The sequence below is a fragment of the Lissotriton helveticus genome, chromosome 4_1 (assembly GCF_964261635.1).
Source record: "Lissotriton helveticus chromosome 4_1, aLisHel1.1, whole genome shotgun sequence".
Taxonomy (NCBI): domain Eukaryota; kingdom Metazoa; phylum Chordata; class Amphibia; order Caudata; family Salamandridae; genus Lissotriton; species Lissotriton helveticus.
The window spans coordinates 1,720,403,761-1,720,423,350 of record NC_136063.1 but is presented as its reverse complement, the minus strand read 5'-3'; positions in this window follow the sequence as shown (position 1 = coordinate 1,720,423,350).

Below are 19,590 nucleotides of genomic sequence, written 5' to 3'. Positions count from 1 at the left end.
ATGACGCATCACGCGTCTACGCGATACGTCACAATGTTGTTTTCATTCGCGAGAATAGCGCTAACGGGATGCTCCCCGGTACGCGCCCCAGGGCACGCCGCGATCGTATGCGCACGCGTGCTTCCGGGTGCGCTTACACTGTGCGTCATATGACGCATCACGCGTCTACGCGATACGTCGCGATGTTGCTTTCGTTCGCGAGAATAGCGCTAACGGGACGCTCCCCGGTACGCGCCCCAGGGCGCGCCCCAAGTTAAAAATAAAAAAAAATTACAAAAATTGACATAATTATACAATATAAAATTCGTTTTAAAATTTATTATTTTTTATACCTATAAAGATTTGCTATTAAAAAATCATTGAAATTCACTGAAAAAACCATAGGTTTCACACCAGTTATAGTTAGGAATTAGCATTTAAAAAACCTATTAAATTCACTGAAAAAAACCATAGGTTTTACACCAGTTATAGTTAGCTGGAAGTTTTACTTGCATAAAACCATTGAAATTCCCACGTTATAGTTAGTTGGACTCACTATAACTTGCGCGTGCAATGCACTGCTGATGACGTCACATATTACATCACTAATGACATGGTCAGTTACATCACTCATGACATCACTGATGACACCATCCTTGTGACAGAGTGACAGACCTCCTTTCACTGTAATGTAACCCTTGAAACACATATTCAAAAATAGAAACTAAAATTTTCAAAAAAAATGGAGATACCCATACCACTTACAACAACCAATTCAATAATTCCACCATCTATATACACATCCACTCATTCACCAACAGTTCTATATAGTCACTCATACATATACTCACTCATCATATGTAGTGATACACCTATACATCCTGTTACACACCAACAGTCATCCAAAAGATACTCTCACACATACTCACACATGCAAAAAAACTATTGAACATCGATTTATTTGCATATACAGCTATACACACACTACCACTTTACTTCTAAGGAAACTTACACATACTTACTCTCTTAAACAATCACGTATAGAAACACATACTAATTTAAACAGGAACTCTTACAATCCCTCACTCTCACATATACTCACTTATATACATCAATATTCACATATACTAGATTAAAACATATGTAGTTACTGATAAAGACACTAGTGAGACAGTCATTCACTCACTAACACACACATATACACACTCATTCACCCATATAGTCCTGCACATATGCTGTCTTCGAAACAGATACAAACAGAGTCAGTGATTCATGCATCTACCACCAAACCATACAGACACTCATACTGATACTAAAAAAACATCTAATAACCCATATACATACACATGTAGCTACTCACCAACCCATGCAGCCACTTATACACAAAGTGAAACACTAATACATATATTTAAATATTTAAACATTACTCTCTAATATATGTATTCACTAAGATACACTTTATAAACCAGTTAACCAATCAATTTTTTTTTCAAAAAACATCCATGTAAACACTTATTTAAACATTTATTCTTCCATCAACTTTTACATATACATATATAACACATATTTATTTTTTAAAAAGACACACATTCACTGGATGGTGTCATCAGTGATGTCATGAGTGATGTCACTGACCATGTCATGAGTGATGTAATATGTGACGTCATCAGCAGTGCATTGCACGCGCAAGTTATAGTGAGTCCAACTAACTATAACGTGGGAATTTCAATGGTTTTATGCGAGTAAAACTTCCAGCTAACTATAACTGGTGTAAAACCTATGGTTTTTTCAGTGAACTTAATAGGTTTTTTAAATGCTAATTCCTAACTATAACTGGTGTGAAACCTATGGTTTTTTCAGTGAATATATATATATATATATATATATATATATATATTTATATATATATATATATATATATGGGTCTTTTTTATATGTTTGCTACAGCCCTGAAGAAGATTTTATCACTCTGTGAACACCAATTATGTTTATATTTGATATATGGCTGATGCAATATATTGACTCCTGCACTGTTATACTAGGTCTCCGTTGTGCAATTTCAATGGGGACTCATATGGATCCGCAAGATATATATTGTGTGTTTACGAATTGCGATTTTATGCACATACAGGTAAACTGTTCTAATGGCGACTTTGCACCCAATGCGATTTTGCACATTAATATATGCACTTGCACTTTATCTGAATAACCACAATACTTAATTGTGTTTTTTTGTTTACATTGCATATTTGCATTCCATAGCGGATTTTGCACATTACGCATTTGATCCTATAGTGTGATAGTCTTTGCTAAATAAGCCATATTTATCTAAGTGGTTGTTAACTAATGGTGTCAAAATAACATGAATACTGTACAATTTGGTATATTATGAATGTCTCAGCAACACATGTAGATTCATGTGCTGAAAATTTGGCAGCCATCATTATTTTAACATCCCAGTGTATATATTAAATCCACAGCATGTGGTCTAGGTATTTTACCGATATTACAAATACTAATTATGAGTGCTTTTAATTCAATGCTATTTTTTCATTGTTAATCCTTCAGCCTGTATTTTACGGTCAAATGGGAGCATATAGTGTATCTTTCTTCCAAGACTATGTGTAATCATGTGGTGTTACTTTGATTGGTCACTTGCACTTTAAAAATTAGCTTTTGCATTATGGACGTTGTCATGTGAGCAAGGCTCTACGGAGCGGAAACGTCATGCGAATTACTCTGCTTAATAAATAATCTAGCACTTAACTGGTCCGTGTCCGTGAGTTGTTTGGCAGCGACCTGAATCCAGATGCGGTAAATCAGGATATATATCAGCCGCTCCAAATCCACCAGCCAGTTGCACTCACGAGCGGGTGCTATCCAAGCGGGGGTGTACCCGCTACACAATGTCAGCTCCCCAAATCCTTTCGAAACGCGGTAATGTCATATGCCAAGAAAGAAGAAAGCACTCTCACGAGGGGGAGGTTTCCAGCATTTTATTGAAACCTTCAGGCACTAGCAAGACGCGTTTCGGCACTTAGCCTTTATCCATTGCACCACGTCACGCACTGCGGCCATTTTTAAATATTACTACAGCTGTCAACGTCATAGGTGTCATAGACATAGAAAACGGACAAAATGCTCATCACAGTTCCGCCATCTTATAACATGCAAATACACTCGACATTCAAAATCGAAATCGAGCGAATGTGCTAAATCATATGCAATCAATTATATCACTCTATTGAAAGGATGAAAGGAATTAATAATAATCCATAAATTATGTAGCCCTAAAAGGGCTTAATATTATCGTTTTGCTGAAAGCAAAAATCCCACAATCTCGCCCATGGATGGGCACATCAAAAAAGACTCCAAATGACCATACAAGACAGCTAGTAACTTATTAAAAAGATTAATTACATATGTACATTTGATCGGAAACAACCCATCAAGTTCAAAATCAGCTGGGCAATTCATTTTACCAAATTTCAGATATTAAGGAATAAGGAAACAATCTCTATTAGCCCAAGTGTGATGCTAGTTCTTTGTGTGTGTTCAAACCATATGGGCTTTTACTTTGAAGATCAATAATATAACGAGACTCCAAGCGTCTCAACTTTTGTAAGCGATCACCCCCCTAGGATGTATGGGTATGCAATCCAGACAAAAGTAGGCCAATAGGTCCCTATTGTGCCCATGTATTGAAATGCCTGGCGACAGGGTACGCTTCATCAACATTACTGATCGCACGCATATGCCCTAATATAATATGCAAAGTTTAACTGGATTAATCGTGCTGCCAATATATTGCAGCCCACAGGGACATATTAGACAGACCCTCCAGGATATCGCGATTTCGCGATTTGCCGCGAAATCGGTACTTTTGTTAAAGTGCCGCTTTTTTTAAAAAAGTGCCGCGAAATCGGGACCCCGTGCAGTAGAGGGGTGTGCGCGAGCCGCAGAAGAGATGTTTTCAATTTACTGCATGGCCCCTTTGAGAAGCAGAATGTTAAAGTAGCTAAAGGCACTGGGCTTGTTTAAGAGGCAGCAAGGCAGCATCCTTTATCAGCACCAGAAACTACTGCAGCGACCCGCCCCCCTGCTAAAACATGGTGCCCAAAGGGAATTATCTTTTGGCATGTACAGCTAATCCCAGTAGTTGCCCCCTCACCTCCTTGACCACTAGGTGCTTTAATATGAGGCAAAGAGGAGTGTGAGGTTCTAGAGGGAAACCACTGTATGGTAATGTAACTTCCTTTATATAGTGCCTCGCTTACTAGAGAATTTTTTTGTTGTTGCAGTTTTATATAGAGCGAACTCGACCCGAAGGTATCAGAGCGCTTTACATGAGCACCAATTGTATTACAGACAGACACATACATTTCTGTAGGCATGGGGAGATTAAGTGATTTGCCAGGAATCACAGGATGTTTTACTCGAACCTGGTTCCCCAATTTCAAAGTCGGTCGTTCTAACCGTTAAGCCACATCATCTGCTGAAAGACATTTTAGAGCGGTTACCACGCTAAACTGCAGAAGGGGGGTTACTTGATTCGACTAATGTTGAATGGCAGTGCATCCTACCTGGGAAGCATGTTTTGGGTTGCGTTTGAGTGACAAGAGTGGTACTCTTATTTTGTCTGGGTTGCTAAGCCTAGACACCTGATAGGTGATGAAAAGTGAGACAGAATAGATGTATTTTAATTTCGTGTTGATAAGGTCTTTAGCATCTGACAAAGAGTGACAGAAGCAAACAGGGGATACATTGCAAATGCTCTACTTTTTTCCCCTCAGATGATGTGCGTGACATCCCAACATGCCCTGGATACAGGCAGCCATTGTAAAGAAGCTGAGTTTTTCCAGGAGTGATGAGAAGTAATCCACAGGCATGCACAGAAGAAAAGCAGTTATCAGAGATTAGGGTTATTTATTTGGGTGTCCCTACCAACTCATTACACCCACTCTAATTAGGTCAAACGGCTGTTGAGAGCATCCCTGTCCAAGCAATAGTAGCTGTAGAAAGAGCAGCAGACAGTCCCTGGAGAAGTGTGTGATAAGTCCATAGAGAAGTGTGTGATAAGTTCAAGCAGTACCAACAGCAATATAGTAAAGAGCATAATGCTATAAAATTCCCAACAAATGCAGAATAATAGGGACAAATATAATGAGCATATAATCAAATAGACACCAAGTTCACTAAAGTAAGTTAAGGGGAACCAGAGATGTGGATTTTTTTTATGTTTCAAGATCCCAGGCTATGCTAAAGCAAATGGAGAATTGCATTTCCAAGGGATAACAGCCTTCACCTGTGGGCTGCTTCCTCTATTTCATATTCCAGGTTGCCTATTCAAAGTGGAATACTCTGCTAAAACGGTTTCCATTGATTTAAGGCTGAAAATGAATGATTATGAGTAAAATAAAGTGCCGCAAAAATGCTGCTAAATTTCAATATTTGTGCCGCTAAATTTCCATATTTGTGCCGCTAAATTTGCGAATCCATGCCGCTATATCCTGGGGGGTCTGATTAGACAGTAAATCACATATGGTGTTGTGCAGGTTATGAATTTGATGATTTTTCTAGGTTTCTGAATGCCTGGTATTTTATAACTCAAAGTGCGTTTGCTCATTTTACAGGCTTTACACCGGCCACAAGGATAAAAACCCTTTAATGATTGTAATTGTTTGGGTTTAATTCCTTCTGTGGCATGATGACTGTGTACCAAATGATCTTTTAAAGCTTTGGCTTTACGGAAAGTGATTTGCGGATTAGTCGGCAAATCTTCTTTGATACTGTTGTCAGTTAATAGGATACTCCAATGTTTTCTTAGTATCCTTTTCAAATCGCCTGCATGATCAGAGAACGTAGTTATGAGTCTAAAACTCGTATTCTCTGCAGTTGTTTTAGGTTTAGCTTTCAATAAATCCTCTCGCTTTAAGTTATTTACTCTACATAAGGCTTGTTTCAACACCCCTTCACTGTAACCACGAGTCCTAAAACGATCTAGACTGCATTTGGCTGACTTGTCAAACTCTTTAGTGTCAGAGTTGTTCCTTTTGAGTCTTAACAACTCCCCAAACGGAATATTCTTAATCAGTTTTTTGGGATGGTTACTTGTAGCAAATAGGGTGGAGATCCCTGCTGTCGTTTTTCAAAATAATTTAGTCTGAATTTGTCCCTCTTTGATATAAACAGTTAAATCCAAATAGTTAACTCTTGTCGTGCTAATTTCTCCACTGAACCTTAGATTCACCTCATTGTCATTCAACATATCTACATAGATGTTGGCCTCTTCAATTGATCCTTCAAAAATAATAAAAAGATCATCTATGTATCGATGCCAAGCTTTCATTTTCTTGAACCACCCATTGTTGGTGTCAGCCCAAGCCACCCGCTTCTCCCAAAAACCCACAAATAAATTTGCGAAGCTGGGGGAAGAGCAGGAACCCATAGCCACCCCCAACAATTGTCTGTATAGTTGGCCTTAAATATAAAAATGTTATTCTGGAGACTGAATGTCAAAAACTCAATCAGCATTTTATTATGCTCATAAAACCTGTCCGGTCTAGTTTCCCAAAAACTTTGCACAGCTCTTAAACCAATGTTGTGGGCTATACTAGTATACAAACTAGTGATGTCTAACACCATCATGCAAATACCATCCTGCCACTCGATATTATTCATACAGTTCAGAAAATGTGTGGTATCCTTGAGGTAGGATTTTAATGAGGTTACATGGGGAGACAAAAAGGAGTCAATGTAAACAGATAGATGTTCTGTAAGACCCCCTTGAGAAGCCACAATTGGTCTATTTGGTGGAAAGTTTTTGTCTTTATGCACCTTAGGCAGGTGATAAAACGTAGGTGTTACTGGATTTAAACATTTTAAATACAAAAATTCATCCGTATTTACCATGTCTTTTTTGTACCATCCATTGATCATTTCATGAAAATCCGTGATAGTTTGTTGATGTTCTTGATTCGTGACCTTGGCATAACATGAAGTGTCACTTAATTGGCGTGAAGCATATATATATGTGTCTTTTTTTTATTTGTTTGCCACAGCCCTAAAGAAGTTTGGAAAAGTTATTTTTCCTGAACGTAACACGTTGGCTGGACTTTTTTTGTGTGACTAAATGTTGCAAGAGAGAAAATAAAGGATTGAACTGGTTTCTATAAAGATGCCTTGTTTTGACTCTTAGGAAAGAAATATATAAATACGTTCCGGGTGCATCATTCCATCCAAAGTATCAGTTTCTATCTGTGATGCAGTGGCACCATAGATGGCAGGTACAGGAATTCCAGTGCACAGTACCTCCCTTTACTGAAATGTGGAAAGAGGTTCAGGATCTGAGGTCCGCCATTGGTTCCTTTGATTTCTTTGGCGTTGTATAAAAACAGCCTGAGAAGCCGTTGAGGCCTGGTGCAATGGAGCCATTCATGGTGTTAATTGTTTCTATAACCTCCTCTTCAGAAAAAGATTCACTTAGAAACTGGTGATGTTCACTATCCATCTACACCATTGCTATTTCTCCAAATACCTGCCTATTTCCACTGTTGATCTCTGAGAAGCGGGAAGTGTATAAGTCGGTAGAGTAAGGGAGTACTGTATTCTGTATGTGGGTAGTATATGCGGCCCTGGTACCATCAGTTTTTTGTAATGCCGTAATATATGACTGATGCAAAAAGAACAATTGATGGACAGAATGCAGAACAATCTCATATATTCACCTCAGTACAGAGATCTGAGCCTAAATCCATTGGTTTTTGCTCACCATGCCATTCCAGTTTGAACCCAGCCATAGGCAAATCAGTCTTGAGCCCGAACTGCCAGGTCCTCCCTGGACTGGAAACAAGCATCCTGGGACCAGTTTTAGGGTTTCACCCCTCATCAGCCATTATAGCATGACTCTAGTGGCAATGAAAACACGGGACCCCCGTCAGGGCATACCCGTCCCACTCAGGGTGACAAATGCAAAAAGAACAATTGATGGACAGAATGCCATACATTCATCCCACTACAGAGATCTGGGCCTAAATCCATCATTTATTTGCTCACCATGCCATTCCAGGTTGAACCCAGCCATATGCGAATCCGTCTTGACCCTGTGCCCAATGGGAACAGTCTAGCCGAACTGCCAGGCCAGGTCCTCCCTGGACTGGAACCAAGCATCATAGGACCGGTTTATGTGTTTCACCTCTCATCAGCCAGGATAGCTTGTGTTAGAAGGTGGTTCTGACACTATGGGCCGCCCAGATTTTTTTGAGCACCTATTTGTTGAGCTTTTACTATGGGAGAGCCTCATAAGTTGGGACACACCCACAGTGAACTCATGATGAAAGAGACTGCATGTGGGTTTTACTGGTATCCCCCTAGCTTGAATAGGCCTCTGGGCAGCAGAGGGAGTACGGGGCGCTGGGCTGGTTATATGCAGACACATGGGCACATGTGTGTGCACACATGTACGGGTTGTGCAGGGGTGATTCCTGGCATCCGCAGCCCAGGAGCAGCTACAAAGTGAATGCTGTGGCAGGACTTATGCAAAATTAGGTAAAGACATGGAATAGGCTTTATACACTGGGAAGAAACATGCCAGGGAAAGTCAGTGAATTTTACTGTTTTCACTTCATTATTCTCCTATGGGGATGTGGAGCGCATCGGCTAGTGACACTTTCCTAAGGCCTACAAATTCCAGACACGCACTAAAGTCCACTGTAACTTGTGTGAGAAGAAGTATTCTTCAGAGTCCAAAGTCATATTTGTACTGCTTCAGGGTCATCCAGAAATGTTATATTTCTCTGAGTCGGCTCATAACCAGGGCCTGTCTGGAGGCTAACTCTGCCAGGCTGATTTAATGACCTTCCTCTCCAAGCTGTGGCGTCAGAGGCCCAGCCCAGCACAACAAGCATTCCAAGGGCAAGGGCCTCCATGCCAAGGAGAGAAGATGGGTGGGGCTACAGGTTCATCCATCAGTAGCTGACACCTGGTGCCAGGCATCAGGCCGCTCCGGAGGGAAGGCAGCCTGGGGAAAAGGGTTCTCAGAGACTATGTGGCAGGAGACACTGGAAGACGCCATTTTGAACAAACCCAGAGGTCTGGACGGAAGGAGGGGGCAGAGAAGTGATGTGTCGCTGTGTGATAGGGCAAACAGAGACTTCCTGCCAGCCCCCTCCCCAAATCTTTAAAAAGAACTTGCACAGGAAGAGGAGCTCTCTCTGGGGTGTGGTCTGCTGAGGCGGAGGGTGGTGGAGCCTGGCGCAATGGGCAGTTGGAAGGAGGAACCCCCTGGCTGTCTCAGGATCCTGAACAGCACCAGGAGAAGAGACCAGGACCAGTGCGCAGAAGCAGGGGCCTCTGCGCAGGAAGCAGAGAGGCCCAGGAGGAGAGCCAGGAGAAAGGCTGGAGCAAGTGAAGGCAGCTCCCTGCTGAATCCAACCTCTGTGAGACCTAGAGGGTGAAGGAGAGTGCTCCCAGTGGCTGGGGAACGCCACCAGGAGCAAGAAGAGGCCAGAATCGTGAAGATAAGAATCCCGGGGGCTGAGAAATGCCCCCAGAAGGTAGGCAACCTTTGACCTCTGGAAGAACCGACGGCTAAGCTCGTGGAGCTCCACTGCCGGTCCACGATGTACCACCGGGGTGGGTCAGGTCCCAGGGGCTGCCCCCAACATGAAGAAAAGACAGAGAGCGCCGTCGGGCTTCCCCTTGGAGGCAGCCAAGCGGATAGCTAGGAGCCCACCCAGGCACCCGGTGATATGGGGGGGCGGGGAGCACCATCACACCCCCGCAAGGAAGTCTGAATGGCGCATTCCCCGTGAAGGTGGCATGGAGGGCCTGGGACCCCGGGACCCCTTCCCTGGGCCCCGAAGAAGAGCCAAGTCGGAGAGTTCCAGCACGCTTCCAGTGAGGACTCGCTGGTCTAGCTGCAGTCACAGGGTCTGTTCGCCGGATCGGGCAGACCAGAAGAGCAGTGCTGGCTCTGTGGCTGCACACAAGAGTGCAGGACGGACCAGAAGCCGGCCGGAGCAGCCGGAGGTGAGCTCCCTGGGCTGCACTTACCTCTACCTGTTGCCAGGATGGTGGGGTGCCCAGGTGGGACCGGGACCCTGCGCAGAAGAGGAGGAAGAGTCAGGGGCCAGGGTGGGACCCGGCCCCCCAAAAATTGGAGAGAAGCGGATGGGGTGTGCTTCCTGAGCCAGAAACTCTTACCTGGGGTCTGGGTGGGACCAGGCCCCCCAACGAGCCTGGCGATGTGGGAGGGCCCGGGTGGGACCGGGCCCCCATGAAGTGATGCAGGTTGCCCTGTCTTCCGCTGTGCTGGGGAGAGCCGCTGTTCTAATATGCACAGGGCTGAGGAGAAGCACCCATAATGTCTTGCAGGCCCGAACTGGCCTGCAGGGGAAAGCTGTTTTTCTCTAATTGTTGTGGCCCCAAGAGGACTGGGTCACCACCACATGTGCGACAGAGTGCAGACAGAGCTGCAGGAGCAACACAGTCTCCCCAGCACACCGGGAAGAAGTCCCTCCCTCAGTCTCATGGGGACTTGAAAAGAATAACCCCTCAAGGACTCAGTCAGCATCTTAACACGGATCACTGAAAGACTATCAATGGCAAAAATATAGACCTACAAAAATATCGAGTCAAAAATATAGAATGCCAAAATATCGACTTCCTATCTTCAAACAGGTAAGTACAAAAATATTGAATCAAAAATATAGACATGCAAAAATATAGTCAAAATATCGAATTTTTTAAATAGTTCAAAGTAATTTTAAATTAATGAAATAATAAATATAACTAACTTAAACATACTTAAAATACTTTAATAACATTAAAATAAATAAATAATTAATTTAAATAAAAATATATATTTTTTAAATACATACATATATGTATATATATATATATATATTACCTACTGGCGGTCGCCAGTAGGTATATATAGTTAGGATTTTTTATCTATGGGATTTTTGAAAATTCTATGTCAAATAACTTTGGCGTTTGTGGACGGAATTGGCTGAAATTTTCAGGAAAATGGCACATTTTGTTTCTGAGCAGCCCCTGAAAATTGGGGGGGGGGTTCGTCCAGGGGGGGTCGAGAAAAAAGGGGGGTCCCAAAACGTGTTTTTAACATTGAGTTTTCCATAGGGCGGTTGGCCTCACTTTTAGCCCGAACGGCTGAATGGATTTGCACGAAACTTGGCAAAATTGTAGGGACTGGTAGCCCGATGTGCCTTTTGTAGGTCTCAATATATGTGCTACAGTGGATTTTGAGAAATTAACGTTTAAAAAAAGAGATATATCTGTAACAGCGGACCGGGCAGCGCTCCAGTACGCGTACTTTTCGCGCAACGGAGCTTTGTGAAGCGAAGCTGATTGGTTCTCTGGCGTCTGTAAACATTCCAAACAGTCCGTAGCGGCCGCCATCTTGTCTCTCGGTAGGATCGAGAGACAAGAGGAGGCCAAAGCGAAGGGGCAAATGACCATAAGGGGGCATAGTAGATCCTCGCTGACCCCCTAGGTTTGATGTGGAGGTTTTAAAAGGGCCCCGCGGGGCAAAAAAAAAAATAATAATAATAATCGAACGGCTGAATGGATTTGCACGAAACTTGGTAAAATATTAGGGACTGGTAGCCCGATGTGCCTTTGCTAGGTCTCAATATATGTGCTCCAGTGGATTTTGAGAAATTAACGTTCAAAAAAAGATATATATCTGTAACAGCGCTCCGCTTCGCGTAACGGAGGTTTGCGAAGCTGATTGGTCATTCTGTCACTGGGCTATAGTTGGGCTACATCTGGCTGATATTTGGGCTACATTTGTTTTTTTTGTCTCTGGCAGCCATCTTTGGGCTACATTGGGCTACATTGGGCTTCATTGGGCTTCATTGGGCTACATTGGGCTACATTTGGGCTCCAACATATATATAGGCCAATGTAGCCCAATATATATTTTTCAAAGTTAATTTTCGTAAAAACCACTGGAGCATATATCTTGAGACATAGCAAAGGCACATCGGGCTACCAGTCCCTACAATTTTGCCAAGTTTCGTGGAAATCCATTCAGCCGTTCGAGCTAAAAGTGAGTCCAACCGCCCTATGGAAATGAAGGAAATGAATGGGTAATTTGTAATTAGCAAATAGCTAATCGCAAACTAGGAATGGTAAAGAATCGCTATTTATTCCTTAAAGTTCGCTATTTAGGAAATGCAAAAAACTTTGATGATACATGGCGGTTCATCTCTAACAAGATAAGAAGCATAGGGATAGATTTATGATGACTGGCGCATCACCAGGGATGTGTTAGTCATTCTGTGCGACTGTTCCGTCACCTATGGTGTGCTGCATTTACAATGCGGCGCATCATGGGGCAAAAACAGCACAGATGCGTGATGTATCTGTGCCGTAAAGGTGGCGCATTGCTGGAGTTGTATCGCAAGTGTGATGAAGCTCCAGCAAGGGTCGGGGGTGCCCCTGTCGCAGGGTTTCTGTTCTCACACAGAACTGTGGACAGAGGATTGGAACCTCGGCGAATTAGGGTGCCCCAAAACTCACCTTAGTAATCAAAAACCCCTTAGCAAGCTAGGTACAGTGTCACATTGGATATAACAAACTCTCAATGTTTAGACAATCCAGAATATGAACTTATAGTACCTCAGGATACGTGGAACTCATGAACAGTCGGTCGTTATATATTTCTTAGAAACCAGAACATGGAGTTAAGAAGAACACATGTGTATTTGAAATGTTTATTTACTAATGCCGTCTTCTCAGGCGTAGTATCTTAGATAATACAAGTACACATATTATCAGTAGCAAAATTACCAGCATAGTTACTAGTACATAAAAAGCGAATGGTGACAGTATGTTAACATGCTGTAAATGAATAAGAGTTAGCAACACTTATAAGCAGCCACGGGCCGTGGAGGGAGTTACGGTGGGGCAGGGAGGCGGGGAGGGGGAGGGGCAGGGTGGAGAGGGCTCCACCCTGCCCCTCCCCCTCCCCGCCTCCCTGCCCCACCGTAACTCCCTCCACGGCCCGCGGCTGCTTATATCTCACCCTCCCTAATACACATATTATATTATTTGCTAAGAAGGTCTGTTTGTGTTGGTTTAGGGCGTGCCCATACTTTAGTGTCTTAGATTTGAAGGAATCACATCAGCATACACCAGCTCTCTCTTCATGTGAACCGCATCAACTGTTGTGTATGTGTGTTCGGCAAAGCAATATAAAACCCGCCTCATGCCCAGAATTGGCAGAAGCTGCACTTATGTTATGAGTATGAAGTCGTGGAGATCAGACCTCATAACAATTCTGTATCGTGTTGTTCTTGAAACTTCAGCACTCGCTGTACAGATATAGTTTAACAAGCAAAGCAGATAGTAGAGCAATAACATATTATTCTCATGTAAACCACGATGAACTACTAGGTTGAAAGCTAAAGCAACAACTAAGTGTCGTGTGCAGAAGTTGCAAAAAAGGAAAAATGGCGTTTAAACCGGTAATGAGCCCATGCTAACTTAACACGGTGTAAAGATATCCAGGACCTAGATGACACCTCCCCATGATCCGGAAACGAACTGAATAAGATAATAGAAGTGCCATCTCATGAGAGCAGATTGCAACTTTATATGTGGACGGTCCGCAAGGTAAAACATTAAAAACTAGGAAAATTTAATGCTAAAGAAAAATAAAACAGCCAAGTACTTTATCGAGTCTTAAGCCAATAGGCAAGCTAAATAATAAAAACTTGACAAATAAGTCAATGAATTGTCAATGAAATGCTAGTACTCAGCATATCAAACATGAAAAAGGTCTATGACATAACTGTGTATGCAAAATAAGCTGCAACAGCCTCCAATAGGAAGTCACCGTCTTCATCCGAAAAGAGTTCAGCCATCCAATTTAAAAGCGGAAAAGAACATACGTGCTCTCCCAGCACCGGATCCTCTATCACCATCAGAGGACAGCTCGGTGGGTTTTCAAGAAAGCTCTGTTCCAAGAAAGACTGTGTTGCCGCCAGTAAATTCCAGGGACCAATTAGTCCATGCATCAATGCCACAGCCATAATCCTTTCGCCAGGACAAACCAACTCGTGAGTAATGATAGGAGTCATCAGCTGATTAAAGTCGACGTCAGGAGAAACCGGTCCGCAGAGACACAAATCAATGGCCCAATCGAAATCACAGGTCAGGCAGTGAAATACAGGCTGGACACAGGTGAAGTGGGAGAATCGAAAAGATAATCCATATGCCGTGCTTAATATCGCCAATGGCATTGTGCCATAATATTCTAGCATGCGATTGCGGAACAGTGTCAGCAGCTGCAGGGCGGGAGCTTGCACAGGAGGGACATCCATATTTAAAAATGTAAAAAAGCACAAGAGCGTCCGCTGGTAATGCAAGTAAAAATGGGAATCCACGAAGCAGAGTGGAAAAAATAGAATGAAAGAAAGCAGGGATAACTCCAAAGATTTTCTCAAATGAAGTCACGAGACCACTGGTAACAACTTTAAAAAAGTGCGCCAGGGCCTTTGTGGAGGGCGCGTTAAAGATAGTCCAAACCATGTCGCTGAAATGCAAAGGCAAATCAGTATTTAAAAGGGTCTGCACCTCTGTACGGGTGTTCGCTATGTGAAGCACGAAAGTTTCACGGGCCGAACTCAAGGCCACCTCTCTCTGAGACAAAAGAGCTCTTATTCTTGCCATGCCGTTGAAATGTGCTCCCAAGGTTGGTATTTGTGGCCAGATTGAAAACTCCCTATGTTCATGTGTGGGAGGAAATAGAACATTTCTGCAGCAAATAACCCGTTCACTTACTGTTACGATAAAAGGAATACTTTTAATTAACCCAGAACAATCTTCATTATTGAGCATCAAATAACTACCATTTTCCAACAACTTGAACGTGGGGATGATAGCAGGAACTGGCGTGCCTTGCAACACGCAAGCCATATTTGGTCGGTGTTTGTTGCATGAACCGTGTAACTGTATGTGCCTACACATTAGTGAATGATCTGGCGTCTCAGTGCATTCCTCTCCATTCAGATAAACTTCTTGATCATCTTTGAAACATCTGTATGTGTATGGAAGCGACCAGACCTCATGAAGAAAAGCACTACCTAAAGGTTCATAACGACCTATTGGTATATATTTCATACAATTTGAAAACTTATATAAAGCAAAAGGCAGCGTTATTGAACCGTGGATAAGGCACGTTGCCAAAAAACCCGCAATCCTCTGCTGATGATGTCACTGAGCATGTCATGAATGATGTAATATGTGACATCATCAGCAGTGGATTACGGGTAATAGTATCTCTAGTTTACTCCCCTATAGCTGTCTTTCTTTTAACATAAGTGTCTGTTTACTTCCCTTATACTTACTGTTGTTTTTAAAAAAAAAAAATTTTGGTTCACTTCCGGTTCGCGTACCGGCGAGCGAACTGGGAAGCGAACTACGAGAAATAGAGGTTGGCACAGTTCCAAATATTGTACCAATTTTTTAATAACGGGGAGGTAGTTCTGAAAAGAACTTTTTTTTAATTGTTTTTGTTGTTTTATATTTTTTTTATTATTTTTCTGAACATTTTTTTACTTTTTTTGAATTTTTCTGAACAGTTTTATATTTTTTGGGGTTTTTCTTGCAGGGGGCAATGAAAACGATTCATTGTAAAGGGCTCAACAGGAGCAACAAAACAAAAAAAAAGTATTTATTATTTGGGGCGTTTCGTACAAACTTGCATATGATAGTCAATAGCTCTGTTGATCAGAGTGATGCTTCTTTCTCCGTAGCAAATGAATCCATTGCAATGTACGCAGACGTGTTTTACTTCATGAAATCTCGTTTGAATATTTGGCACCATCTCCCTGCCCTCTGGTCCCGTTACTTCCGGTACAACAGATCTTCTGGCCATAATAGGGAGATTATCTAGGTCGTTACGAAACTGTGCAGCACTGTAGTTGTTAGGATGCCACCTAGTCATATGGCGATGCATTGTGTAGTTTCCGAAACTGTATTTTTTGTCGGTCCCTCTGGACAGTCTATCTTGACATATAAGGCAAGTTACGTATCTTGCATTTACTTTTTTCTGACCTTTGGGAATTTAAAAAAATTGCCAAATGAAGTTTTCTTTCCGGTGAGACGTCCTGGGCTCCTCAGGCAAAAAGTGCCTCTCTTCGTGCTCGTCGTCCTGTTCCTCTTCTTCCTCTTCTTGCTGAATTATAACTTGAGCAGGTGGTCCACTCTTCCTTGGATGTGGTGGAGGTGGTGGGGAAGCACCAGCTGAAGCTACTAAAGAAGCCATTGCTCACTGGTAACAAAGGGTCTTTCTCTCACAATGATGAAAGTCAGAGTGAGGAAAGAAGGAGGGATTTTCATCATTTGGGAAAAACAATAGTTCTCAACCAATGAAAAGTGTTCATTTTAGATTATATGACCCAGTCTTACATCATTAGGAAACCAAAAGTGAAATGAACCAATGAAAAGTGTTATTACCAAGTCACATGACCTGCTGTGTTTACGTTAAGTGCTTTGCAGGGCCTCCCGGTTTGCTTCCAGAAACCTGTGCTTTGCGACTCGGTAAGCGTACCAGTTCGCTAACGTAGCACGTCATATGACGTATCACGCGACAACGCGAAACGTCATGTGGACGGGAGGCGTCACGATGTTGTTTTCTAACGCGGCAGTTGCGGTAAAGAAACGTTTACCGGCTCGCGGTCTATTTCGCGGCATCAAGGTCAGCTAACGGGAAGCTTCCCGATTCGCGAAGCGGGAACGAAGAAAAAAAAATATTTTAAAAAAAAATTATTAATAAACATATAAAATATATTTTTGGATTTAAAGAAGAATACATTTTACAGCTACAGATATTAGCTGTTAAAAAACCAATGAAATTCACTGAAAAAACCATAGGTTATAGACCATATATAGTTAGGAATTAGCATTTACAAAACCTTGAAAATTCACTGAAAAAACCATAGGTTATAGACCATATATAGTTAGGAATTAGCAGTTAGAAAACCTTATTTTACTCACACAAAACCATTGAAATTCCATATATAGTTAGTTGCACTAACTATATATCGCGCACCCGCAATCCACTGCTGATGATGTCACATATTACATCATTCATGACATGGTCAGTGACATCACTGATGACATCACTGATGACATCTCAAATGACATCACTGATGACATCACTGATGACATCTCATTTGACATCAATGACCACATCACTGATGATATCATTCATGTGACAATACAATGCATCTCCTCATATTTTAATATAACCTCTGTTTCACCCAGTGTTAAATACAGAGTATAATTTTTGAAACCATTGACACCCCAATACTAGTTACTACATATGTACTCACTGATTCCTACGTCTACACACACATTCACTCATTCACCCATACAATCATTCATACATACAATCACTCATCTTTACAACACTATCATATGCACTCATACACCTATACAGACACTCACACTCTGCCACTCATCCATGGAGTTACTCACACACCTAGTCAGTCCTGTAAAGAATCAATCACACTTCCATTTTCTTGTCTATATAGTTAAACATAGAGCACCTTATATTTTCAAACATATACTAACACATACTTACCTTGTTATACAATCATTGATATAAGTGCACATTGATCTGCACAGAGTCACACACCTCCCAGCCAGCCACACACACACTCAGTCTCCCATACAAATACTTGGACAATCAATCAATAACCCATATAGTTACTCATATAGCTATTGATCAACACATGCAACAGTTTACAGAACAACAGACATAATGATGCACAAATTAAGACAGTTTAGTCACTAATCCATGCACTCAGTGAGACACATTTAATCACTCACTCATACAGTCAGTCATGCACCTACTAAATCCTTCGTCCAGACACTTATACATCCACTCATTCTTCAATATGTAAGACATATTTAAACTTTACAGAAACATAAAATCACTGGATGTTGTTATCAGTGATGTCATCAGTGATGTCATTTGAGATGTCATCAGTGATGTCATCAGTGATGTCACTGACCATGTCATGAATGATGTAATATGTGACATCATCAGCAGTGGATTGCGGGTGCGCGATATATAGTTAGTGCAACTAACTATATATGGAATTTCAATGGTTTTGTGTGAGTAAAATAAGGTTTTCTAAATGCTAATTCCTAACTATATATGGTCTATAACCTATGGTTTTTTCAGTGAATTTTCAAGGTTTTGTAAATGCTAATTCCTAACTATATATGGTCTATAACCTATGGTTTTTTCAGTGAATATATATATATATCACCGTTTTCCGAGTTCCGCTGACAGCCTCTCGCCTACTCGCAGCGCTGCACGGACCAATTTAGTGCAACTCATTTAATGATACAGAGTATGCCGCATGACGTTTCGGCTCCTCGGAGCCTTGCTCACATGACAACGCCACATATCCTGTTACTCATATTTAAAGTGCCAGTGCTCTGTTTCATCACCAACACGTGATTAATCCAAATGATAAACAGTGAAGAAAGATTCATGTAGTTCCAAGGGCTCACCAGTTACACGACAAAGTTGTGGACTGAGAGAAATTGAAACAGATAAGCATATAATGTCAAACGATACATTATTCAGTTAAATACATCAATTTAGTTAATTACACAAGTTTTTCAATATCGGTTAAATACCACAAAACTCATAAAAAAATCCATTAGGTTCCACAACTACATGTCTACAGCTTGAAAAGAATGTCGAGGTCACTCAAGGCACATTAATTCTACATTTTAAAACCATGTATGCCGCCATAAGTTAGTCTAAAAGCCAGATGATATAGTTAAGAACAAGTCAGGGCTGTTGTCTATTCATGTGCAAAATAATGCTAATAGTGCAAAAACGCAATGTAAACATTTGGAGTTATAAAGTGCAACTAACTGAAATACATGTGCAAAATACGCTATATAAACATTACTCCCATGTAAACAAATGTAAGCTCCCCGACATGTCCATCCTTTTAGGGCTAATATCGTGAAACTACGGCTAAGACTACACTGTAGTAACAACAAAGATGTGATGGCTAGCACAAAGGTTGCCTCCCTATATTCAATTTGGTGACCCTAACAACATTCATGAGCTACTTTGATCGCGTCTGTGATAAGTGATCTGCCCTCTACAAGAATCATGTCTTTTTTATCGCATTATTTGTGAGGTTTTTAAGTGCTCGTGATGATTAAAAACCTATGTATACTCATTCTGTCTACTAATGTTGAACGGAAACAGTGTCAACAGCATATGTACAGGACCTCAGTGACATTAAGGTATATTCACTGCTTAATCTCTTGTATAATCTGTATATGCACAAAATGAAGTCACAAAGGAGACTTATACATTGGAGCAGTACTGGTTGGAGAATCAAAATCCCTTCTTTATTTAACACCCCAAATTCATACCCCAGCCGGAGCATGAATACAAGGTAGTCCCTTGAGTTAGGAGTAAATATCATAATAGATCTTTTAAAAAGTCATATTCACCAAACCTCAGGGCTGCCAGCCGGCTTTCCCTGCGTTCAATGAGCAGACAGAAGTCCACAGTAAAAATAGAGGAAAGGAATAATG